This window comes from Neoarius graeffei, chromosome 1 (genome assembly GCF_027579695.1).
Source record: "Neoarius graeffei isolate fNeoGra1 chromosome 1, fNeoGra1.pri, whole genome shotgun sequence".
Taxonomy (NCBI): domain Eukaryota; kingdom Metazoa; phylum Chordata; class Actinopteri; order Siluriformes; family Ariidae; genus Neoarius; species Neoarius graeffei.
The window spans coordinates 97,758,337-97,769,713 of NC_083569.1; the positions used below are offsets into that span (position 1 = coordinate 97,758,337).

The 11,377-nt window shown below is 45.8% G+C and overlaps 1 protein-coding gene across 1 annotated transcript in view; it reads right to left on the bottom strand.

Annotated features, from left to right (window-relative positions):
- Window positions 1-10,299, bottom strand: part of vangl2 (VANGL planar cell polarity protein 2) — a 66,756-nt gene extending 56,457 nt beyond the window's left edge. Inside the window, exon 1 of the mRNA XM_060911654.1 lies at window positions 9,739-10,299. The gene's annotated coding sequence lies outside the window, so the exon portion shown is untranslated. The remainder of the gene's footprint in view (window positions 1-9,738) is intronic.
- Between the last annotated feature and the right edge of the window lie 1,078 nt (window positions 10,300-11,377).

Consider the following 11,377-nt stretch of genomic DNA (forward strand, 5'->3'; position numbering starts at 1 on the left):
TTTCTATACTTAAATATGAAGGCCTGATAAAAAAAAATGGCCTTTTTCTCAAAAAGTGGTCAAATGGATTTAGGGAGTTTTGCATCTGAACTCTTCATATATATTATTTTGCCTCTCCTTTTTACTGTCATCAGTTTTCAAAGAATCAAAACCTAAGCCTCGGAAACCCACTGGATCTTCCACTGAATAATAAAATCTAAGATTTGTTCACGTTGGCTTCGTATATTTTTTTTTTCGAGATCACACCAACCGTCCAACATGCCACTGGAGCCAGTGACCGTTTTAAAAATGATCAACCCTGCGACATTTCAGAGGGAAAAAGCCGAGATACGGTATTGTTACAGCTGAGAAGAATGGCTCCGAGGACGTGAAGCTGAAACAAAAAGACCCCGAAAGGAAACGATTTCACAATCTCTCGGCGCACCGTGAAACTCTAACAGCGACACAATAGCGTGAACCTTATCGAGGCGTTCACAAGGGCTACAAATCAAGTTTATGACTGCAGTGCGACGTTCACGTCTTGATAACATGAAGTCCCTGAGCAAAAAAAAAAAAAAAGTTAATTATATAAACTTAATATTACTCACAACTTCAGGACAGCAACTAACTTCTGAGCCAACAATAGAGAAATTCAGCTTGGGTGTTTCCAATCCACGCTTTCACAGCGAGGTCTCATCATTCTCTCTCTCGCTCACACACACACATTCTCCACGCATCGGCTGCCGTATCCGGGGTGACCAAGCTTGGCTGTTACCATGGAAATGAATAAGGGGGTACAGGAGCTGGGAATGGCATGGGGGCTGTGTTTCTATGGTCATGTGACCTTTGACCACACAGGCCCGTTTCATTACGGATGCAGAAACGTCGCAGCGATCCGTTCGTGTACGTGTTTACCTGACTGTGCGCGGGTCAGAAAGAAGTCAGTTCCTGAAATAACGCTTGAAGAAACAGGATGAAGTGTTCTACGGATTCCTGATCTAATCGTTTAATTGTAGGACGTCGGCTCTTTTCATTCGTCTCTCTCTGAACCTAATGCGTGTCATGCGAGGATGACACAAGGTTTCCTATTAAGAAAAGCTGTTTTTTGGCGTTTCTCTCTCACTCCTTCCTTCACCCACACACACTTGTCAGGAATTGTTTACAAAGCTGATCCGACAAGTCAGGGACACCATTTGTCGAGGGCAGATTCCCAACACGTGCCACCTATCAATCTGAATAGACTCTCTCTAACATTTTAAAGGAGAACTATCAACAACTCTCGTTTTATTAAATATCGGAACACATTTTTGATCGCCATTTTGTCACTGCTATAGCAAGTTATGAGTGTTTGAAATATGCTCCAATACATCAGACCATATGTTAGGGCTGCACGATTCTGGAAAAAATGTGCATCAACCGCTCTTCGTGTTGCTCCATCTTCGCTCGTGTTTTTAAAAATGCCGGTCGTGAAAACAAACCAAACCGGGAAAGTAGGGAAGCGGAAGTGCGTGTACAGCGGATGTAGAGTGGACCAATCAGAGCCCTCTTGTCTGCGACGCTGTCTGCGAGGCTTCTGCGGTGGTCACAATTTTTGGGAGGTGCGCGCAGAGCGTCTGCGAAGGTGGGGGGGCTACGCAGACGCTGTCTGCGAGGACTGGGTTGTCAGCATAAATTGGCCTTAATACGGTCAAGGCAGTTGTGGTAATGTGCAATGTGCACAATGTCCATGGCTATAACCTCCATGAAGTTCACCTAGAACAGATACTCACACATTCTGTTAGCCAGAACACCAATAAAATAAAAAACGCAGAGAAGACCCAATTACTTCGAAAATGAACTGCTTTTTTGGACATTCATTTTCAGGGGTCTTATTTTGTACAGTTTCATACTGCACTTTGTGGTGGCGTTTGAGGTGGCTAAACAGGTTGGTCGTATTGCCCTGCTTTGCTGCTACTCGGGCAGAACATATGATGCAGTGTGCATCGCACTGGTTTAAACCCGAAATACTGCCACACCAAAGAATGCGAACCTCTCTTAGGAACAAACTGTGTTGGACGACTTGCCTGGCTCTCTTCGCCGACACCTGGGTTTTCATCATCCTCCATTTTCCTCATGCAGACTTCGCATATCTCTTCACTCACTCATGCTGCTGTGTTTCGAAAAAACAAGCATCTCTTTCTGCCTTACTTGCCGCTGAATCACGTGACGTGCAGGTCCATTCATGATTGGTTTAGGGAGAAAGCCTGCTGCTACGCGCAACCACATGACGTGCAGGTGCATTTAGGATTGGTTGAGGGAGAAAGCAACTACAGTGGACTTTACGGGAGCACAGAGGGAAACTAAAGTGTGACGCGGCTCGTGATGGAAAAAAAAAACAAAACAGAAGAATCGTCTCTAATCAAAAAGTGAATCGCATGTAGGTGTGAACCGAGATCGCGGTTTTTTAACAATATATCGTGCAGCCCTACCATATGTCAAAGCAAAGCGTAATCAAGCCGGAAGTTTTCCCTGTGTCCGAAATCGCTCCCTACTCACTATACGGTGTGGACGCCATTTTGTAGTGCTGTCCGAAACCTTAAGCCGGTATCTCACTGGGCTGCGACAGCTTGCGAACGTCATTCGCGAGAGTTTCAAAAGTGTCTTGAAACGTTCGCGGGGCTTCTTAATTTCCTCGCATGAGTCACAAACTGTCGCTCCTTCATCGCTGAAATTTTGAACATGTTCAAAAAACTTGCGCGACAAAATTTCTCTCAAAACAGCCACAAATGCGTGGCGAACCCTTCTCAAGTCAGTTTCCCTAAGGCTTCCTGTACTTCCCTGCCTGCTGAGGGAAAGCCAGGCTGCGACAGCCTGCGACTAGTTGGAGACACAATTGCGGTAAAATATGCGAATATCAATTCAGTGTGATTCCAAGTGAAAATTGTCGCCAATTCGCATATTTTATCGCAATTGTTGTCCCTCCAACTAGTCGCAGCCCAGTGAGATCCTACCCTATGTACGAAACGCGCTCAGGTCGCAGGCAAGCTGGAGCCTATCCCAGCTGACTACGGGCGAAAGGCGGGGTACACCCTGGACAAGTCGCCAGGTCATCACAGGGCTGACACATAGACACAGACAACCATTCACACTCACATTCACACCTACGCTCAATTTAGAGTCACCAGTTAACCTAACCTGCATGTCTTTGGACTGTGGGGGAAACCGGAGCACCCGGAGGAAACCCACGCAGACACGGGGAGAACATGCAAACTCCGCACAGAAAGGCCCTCGCCGGCCACGGGGCTCGAACCCGGACCTTCTTGCTGTGAGGCGACAGCGCTAACCACTACACCACCGTGCCGCCCCGTATAATCTATATTTATCACAAAAATACATGTGTACTTATTTTTGAAAACCCACCAGCTGCCTGATCTGGCACATTTTAATTGTGCAACAGTAATGACGTAAAAACCAGCGCGACGGACTCGTCCTTATCCCGTCGTCTTTCCGACTCTTCTCGACTCCATGTTGGTTCGAAGTCGTATGGAATGATATGGCGATCCGGCCACTGCGTGAACAGTTTTCAAAATGGCGGCGGTGCCGACATGTCACATTTGAAGTCTTGTGACGATCGTGCGGATAAGCGACGCTTGCTGAGGACCAAACGAACTACGTTCAACATGGCTAAAAACCGAAAAGGCTGATAAGAAGTGTAATACAAATTTGCCAACACGAGTCACGATATAAGGCTAATAAAACCGAAAGCATAACTGAATAACACGTTAATTAAGAAATAAAGCAAGTTTAAAAATGACTGCAGTCTGCCTTTAACTCTTCACCCCTTAAAGCAGTTGCTCCAGCAACCCTTGGTGGCAAATATACAGAATACTGTTCACCCTTAGAACATATTTACAAGAAAAAAAGTCTAAAGTCAAGGTTTTAGACAAGGCGTCACATGTCGTCATTATGGGATATACACGGGGTCGTCATTAAGGGGTAAAGAGTTAACAGAGTTCATTCAGAGGATAACTAAGAGAATTAAATTATACTATATTTGGTTGTCTAATACCCTGTCCACCGATACGATACTGCTTTCGTACCGCAACACCTGTCCACACTAGCAACTATACCGGTACTGTAGCGGTATAAAGGCCTCTGCATGCTCGTGCGACAAGGCTTTCGCAGATAGCTTTTCGCAGACAGTTGTAATTTATTGTTGAGCGGGGAGTAATAGGCGTGCGCGATGTTATTCACCGGCACAACGCAAGGGGGCGCGAAGTCGCTAGGAGTAGTTGGTGGGTGTGGTTAGTGGAGTGTTTATCCTCCGGTTAGTTATAATGACTAGAACTGGAGTCTTATAGATGTACGTACTTCCTCACTTCCTCAATCAACCGCTCTTCGTGCTGCTCCATCTTCGCTCGTGTTTTTAAAAATGCTGGTCGTGAAAACAAACCAAACCGGGAAAGTAGGGAAGCGGAAGTGCGTGTACAGCGGATGTAGAGTGGACCAATCAGAGCCCTCTTGTCTGCGGCGCTGTCTGCGAGGCTTCTGCGGTGGTCACAATTTTTGGGAGGTGCGCGCAGAGCGTCTGTGAAGGTGGGGGGGCTAGGCAGACACTGTCTGCGACGCCATCTGCGAGAACTGGGTTGTCAGCATAAATTGGCCTTAACTGTATCAGTACGAAACCCACAAATGTATGGGTTTCGTACCGGTACAGTATCGGTACTGTAGCGCTTCGCTGTAGTGTGGACAGATGAAGCGGCTCTGTATCGATACAAATATAATGCGCAAGCGCAATGAACCATTCCTACGTCTTCGCTGAATAAAATAGTCAAGAACGGAGATTCGTTTTCTTTGTTTCTTTCTCAACTGCCTCGCGCGTTTTATACGATTCGACTGAATAAATGACCACCAGAAATACAGACTGTACACTGACAACAAAAAGCACACCCACGTTGTTTCATCCGCCATATTCTCGGAAGGAAGTTGCTCGGTAACCACGGAAACATTTTGTGCACGGGGATTTCAACTACCGTGAAAGAAAACCGTAAACATTTCTCGCTAGTGTGGACAGATGCACTAAACTGTACCGGGATACTTTGTATCGATACAGTTACACCACTATCGGACCGGTATATATGTGAACACAGCTTAAATTGACGCAAAGAACTTTAGACTGCCTCAAAGCTTAAAAAAATAAATAAATAAAAATGCTTTAAGGTCGTCCCAATCCCACCGTTAATACAATACCAATATCTGATCCTCGAGTACTCATACAGCTCATGTCTCGATCGTTTTTTAATGGTTTGCATTCACAGCTCGAAACATAAATGCCGATGGAGTCAACATTTCAGGCCGATATTGACCCGGAAACGTACTCCATACTGGATTCCACCAATTTTACCCACGTCTGTTTCTTCTGTCTGAACCAGAGCTGTCTGCGTAACCACACAGTAATGCTATAAATGTGTCAGATCTATAAAACTCATTAGTGGTGTACTGTTTCAACATACTGCGTAGCGTAGTGGTGTGTGGTTTGGGACACATCCAATGGCTTCATTTAACCTAATGCTGTACTCAGACTCAATTCAGGTGCCGAATTATCACTCATATGGAACGTTTTGACAAATTAGAAACTTGGGGACCTTTTAAGCCTGTTTTAATTTGAAAAAAGGGGCCTTGAGACAAAATCTAGAGCCTTTCAGGCTCGAGTTCACATCACAGCCGCCGTTATACGTGTTTATAAAGCAGGTTCGTTCAAACCATCAGCACTGATCATTCTCATGTCCCAAACGCTCACCTCCTTGCTTTTTAGAGATATTACATTTTAAAAAGTACTCAACGTGAGCAGGCAGGACTGTCGCCTCACAGCAAGAAGGTTCCGGGTTTGAATCTTGCAGCTGGCTTAGGGTCTTTCTGTGCTCATTTTGATGTTCTCGTCAGTGCCTGCGTGGGCTCCCTCCATGCAGATTAGGTCAACTCTAAATTACACCCGTAGGTGCGAGTGTGACTGGTTGTTCGTCTCGGCGTTAGTGAACCACGGGACTGGCTCCAGCTCCCTGTGACCCTGACAAATCAGCAGTACACAATGGACAGAGGAATAAAAAGCGAATCAACATTCTCTCTCCATCATTGCTTCTTTTTGTCTGCGCTATTGATAAAGCTGAGAAACGTTCATGACGCCATGACCAAAGACGACTTATTTCTATAAGGCGGCAATCTGAATTATTTTCCACTCTAATCTATTCCAAGTTAACACTCGCCTTCTTTCTTCATGTGCCCTTATTTACAATGTCATTAATCATGAAGAATAACTAGTATGTAAATTAGTCTGTGACGTCACCTAGCAACTTTTTGAGCCTTTTTTTTGCCTTAAAAAAAAAAAAGAAGGAGTTGGCAATACAGTCAGGGAGGACAAAGGCACAAGAATCATGGAAAGGGTTTGATTTATAATCCAAAATGTCTTTCACAGGTGCTTATTATGGCTCAGATATCGAGTTACACATTATTCCAAGTCTGACCTGGTCCTTTAGTTGTTGTTTTTTTTTCAACTTTATTCATTCATCACGGCGGCACGGTGGTGTAGTGGTTAGCGCTGTCGCCTCACAGCAAGAAGGTCCTGGGTTCGAGCCCCGGGGCCGGCGAGGGCCTTTCTGTGTGGAGTTTGCATGTTCTCCCCGTGTCCGCGTGGGTTTCCTCCGGGTGCTCCAGTTTCCCCCACAGTCCAAAGGCATGCAGGTTAGGTTAACTGGTGGCTCTAAATTGACCGTAGGTGTGAATGTGAGTGTGAATGGTTGTCTGTGTCTATGTGTCAGCCCTGTGATGACCTGGCGACTTGTCCAGGGTGTACCCCGCCTTTCGCCCGTAGTCAGCTGGGATAGGCTCCAGCTTGCCTGCGACCCTGTAGAAGGATAAAGCGGCTAGAGATAATGAGATGAGATTCATTCATCACACACTTGTGAAATTCCTCTGTACATTTAACCCATCTGAAGCAGTGAACACACACATACCCAGAGCAGTGGGCAGCCATGCTAACAGCACCCAGGGAGCAGTTGGGAGTTCGGTGCCTCGCTCAAAGGCACCTCAGCCCAAGGCCGTCCCATATTAACCTAACCGCATGCCTTTGGACTGTGAGGAAAACTGGAACACCCGGAGAGAACAAACAAACTCCGCACAGAAAGGCCCTCGCCGGCTACTGGGCTTGAACCCAGGACCTTCTTGCTGTGAAGCAACCGTGCTAACCGCTTAAGCCAGTATCTCACTGGGCTGAGACAGCCTGTGACTTGTTGGAGAGACAACAATTGCGATAAAATATGCAAATTGGTGACAATTTTCACTTGGAATCACACTGAATTGATATTCGCATATTTTATCGCAATTGTGTCTCCAACTAGTCGCAGGTGAGATACTGGCTGTAGAACTCACACTTCCTGTCTCATGGAAACTGACTTGAGAAGAGTTTATGATGGCTTTGCGACACCAGCGACGCATTTGTGGCTATTTTGAGAGAAATTTTGTCGCACGAATTTCTGGAACATGTTCAAAATTTCAGCGACGAAGGAGCGACACTTTGCGACTCGTGCGAGGAAATTGAGAGGCCCAGTGAATGTTAAGACGCTTTTGAAACTCTCTCGCAAATGACGTTCGCAATTTGTCGCAGCCCAGTGAGATACTGGCTTGTGTGTCCAGAGCATCCTCTGGGTGTGACTTTCAACTGTCCACATGGGGCCGTTGATGTACTCTTTACAAGACACCAGGATTCAAGTGAATAGCTTGAAAGAGTAAAAGGATGTGCACGTAAAACAACTATAGAGGACACAAGTAGAATAAGCACATCAGAGGGACAGCACGTGTGGAGAGCTTGGGAATTCAGCTAAGGGCCTCTGCACACTCTTGCGACAAGGCTTTCGCAGATAGCTTTTCGCAGACAGTTGTAATTTATCGTTGAGCGGGGAGTAATAGGCGTGCGCGATGTTATTCACCGCCACAACGCAAGGGGGCGCGAAGTCACGAAATCGCTAGGAGTAGTTGGTGGATGTGGTTAGTGGAGTGTTTATCCTCCGGTTACTGATAATGACTAGAACTGGAGTCGTATAGATGTACGTACTTCCTCACTCCCTCGATCAACCGCTCTTCGTGCTGCTCCATCTTCGCTCGTGTTTTTAAACATGGCGGTCGTGAAAACAAAACAAACCGGGAAAGTAGGGAAGCGGAAGTGCGTGTACAGCGGATGTAGAGTGGACCAATCAGAGCCCTCTTGTCTGCGGTGGTCACAATTTTTGGGAGGTGTGCGCAGAGTGTCTGCGAAGGGGGGGGGGGGGGGGGGGGGGCGGCTTCGCAGACGTCATCTGCGAGGACTGGGTTGTCAGCGTAAATTGGCCTGGCGAGAGATGAGACTGAGATGGTATGGGCACATCCTAAGAAGAGATGCAGACCATGTTGGAAGGAGAATGTTGAGGATGGAGCTGCCAGGCACACGAAAACGAGGAGATACATGGATGTGGTGAGAGAGGACATGAAAGTGGCAGGTGTGGTAGAGAAGGATGCGGAAGACAGGGAGCAATGGAGACGAAAGATCCGCTATGGTGACCCCTAATCGGGAGCAGCCAGAAGAAGAAAGGACACAAGTGTATGGGTTGGTTCTCAGGAGGTTCTCAAGCTGCTGTAGATGTCCATGTTGAGCTCTGCTCCAGGTCTGAGGAGACACCAGGAGGCATTGTTCTCCTTGCAGTTTCAGTTTTGAGAGAAATTGTTGCATGAATTTTTGGAACATGTTCAAAATTTCAGCGACGAAGGAGCGACACTTTACGACTCGTGCGAAGAAATTGAGAAGACGCTTTTGAAACTCTCTCGCAGCCCAGTGAGATACTGGCTTTACACCACTTTAAGCAAAAAAAAAAAAAAAAGTGTTTATCTTTAAAATAAATACAATTAAGTCGAGCTACATATCGTAAAAAAAAAAGTATTTAAAAAAAAACCAAAACATAAAATGTGAGATAGTGTAGTGATGTGCAATAATATCAGGTTAATGGGTTGTTTCAGGTAACTATGGCGAGGCAGGCAGAAAGGCCTGAAAGCCTCGGCGTGGGAGTGGTGGGGATAGCCGGGGAGGGTCGCTGACGCCCCCGCCACCCACTCACGGAGAGCCCGAGGCTTTGAGGCCTACGCCGAGAAAGAAAAGAAAGAAAAAGAAAGGAAGCGACTGTTTGGTTGGCGTAAATATATATATGCATGTTACACAAGCTGCACCTGTACATTTGTAGAAATATTTCACAATATTTTATGATAAATAAAATTATTTTTTTTTTAAATCCACAACACACACCGAGACAGAGAGAGAGAGAGAGAGAGACCACACACCCACACACTTCACTTAAACTCACCGAGTGTGTTTTTAAACATGGTATGAGATTAAGGTTTTTTTTAAATAAATAATTATAATAAACCAAAAATAATGCAAAACGTTTTGTTGCGTTAAATGAAGAAAAAGTAGTAGCTTCATGCAAAACTACCCGGACAAAGAAATGCCAAGGCAAAAGACAATCATTAAAAAAAAAAAAATTATAATTCAGTTTCATCAGTGTTTACACAACAAGAGCTGGTAAATGATAAATAAATAAAAACAAAAACAAGTGCAGACTTGCTTGCAAGCTCTGGTGTGAGGATTTCTTGAAGGAAGAAAGAAAAGAAAAGAAACCCAAAAGGCGCTTTCACAACAAACTAATAATAAAGGTGGAGAAAGTGTCTGGATTAAAAGGAGGAGGAAAAAAAGCGATTTACCTTTCTTCAGGAGGGACTACAGTGGACTGGTGAGGATCCTGGAACACAAAGAGAAGCCAAGAAGAAGAAGAAGAAGAAGCTCTCCAAACAAACAAACAGCAGCTTTCCCAAAAAAGCGACTCAAATCTCACATCCAGGGCTTTTCAGGTCAGAGAAAAAGCACTATTGGAGCTGGGTGTGTTGTCAGAATGGATAATAAACCTCCAGGAGATGTTCTCAGGTCAGAGAGAGAGAGAGTGAGTGGTGAATGAGTGTGAAAACTGTCCTTCATTCACTAGTCGAGTGTAAACGCTAGTGCTGCAACTCAAATGAACCGCATTAAACACCAGAGAAACACTACAGGCTTCATTACTGCGACCCTGTGCACAAGACTTTGGACTGAACCTCCCATTTTACACTTTGCACAAACTCAAAAAACAGCAGGAAGAAGAAAAGAAAAAGAAAATCCTCAGGTCTGCTTCGATCCGAACCGAACCCGTTGTTCTGGATCAGATCACTTACTCTCTAAGTATTTCCGCCTCCTTTCATTCAAATCCAGGCTGCTGTTGTCCCGACTACGCCCCAAACCCTCTCCCCTTCTCCTCTCCTCTCCTCTCCTCCCCCATGTTCCTGCTCTCATCCCATCCCACCCCACATGAATCCCTGAACGACTCCTCGAAGAGAGTCAGGTGCACGAACCGACTCTCAGAATTCAAAGTTGTCGCTGAATCCTCGATTCTGATTGGTCAGAATCAGCATGCAGCCATCAGGATTCGGATTCTATGATGATCCATGAGAGGATAAATACTTGATGCTCCCTATTAGACTGGATGTGAGGGCGATCTGGCTGCGACATCTGTCACCCCATTGATCGCTAGGGTTAGTCAGACAGAACTGAGGAAGCCTTTCGGATGAGAGGTGAAACGTTTTCAGGAATCTTCAAGCAAGTCCAGTTGCTCTCTTCGACCAACCACAGATTGCTATGTACCTGGATGACTGAGTATCTTCACAGATATGTTTCTACGCACTTTGGGATGAGATCCCTTCGACTGGTGCGGGAGTATGAGAGGACTTCCAGAAAACTGGCAGACATCTTAGCCAGAGAGGATCGTTCATTTTTGTCAACCTGGAACGACCATCACTGAACAGAGGTGGGTGTCTAAGACATCTTTTATCAGCCACCTACAATGCAGCCCTGAGGCGAAGTTGGCAAGTGGGTAGAGCGCTTGACCACTAGCGCTACGTTCACACTGCAAGGCTTAATGCTCAATTCCGATTTTTTTTGTGAGGTCGTTCACATTAACAAATATATGCGACTTGTATGTGATCCTCAGTATGAACGAAAAGCGACCTAAAAGTGTTCCGCATGCGCATTGCAGGATACGACGACGTCACACGCAGTGAGCATGGCCAGTGTTTACGGAAGTAAAACCGCCCGGTTGCGGTATGACTCATCCAATCTAGCTTGAATAGCTGTATCCCCCCAAATGGAAATCAGCTCCCTAACCTCTGCGTCCTTCCATTGAGAAGATTCAGAACCTTCACAGCCCGAAGCGTCCCTCGCATTGATGTCATGCGCAGGGGCGCAGATACGTTTTTTGAACTGGGGGGGACAAAGCTGCCAGCAAACCAACCCCAACATGCCTGTCAAACTTGTTGT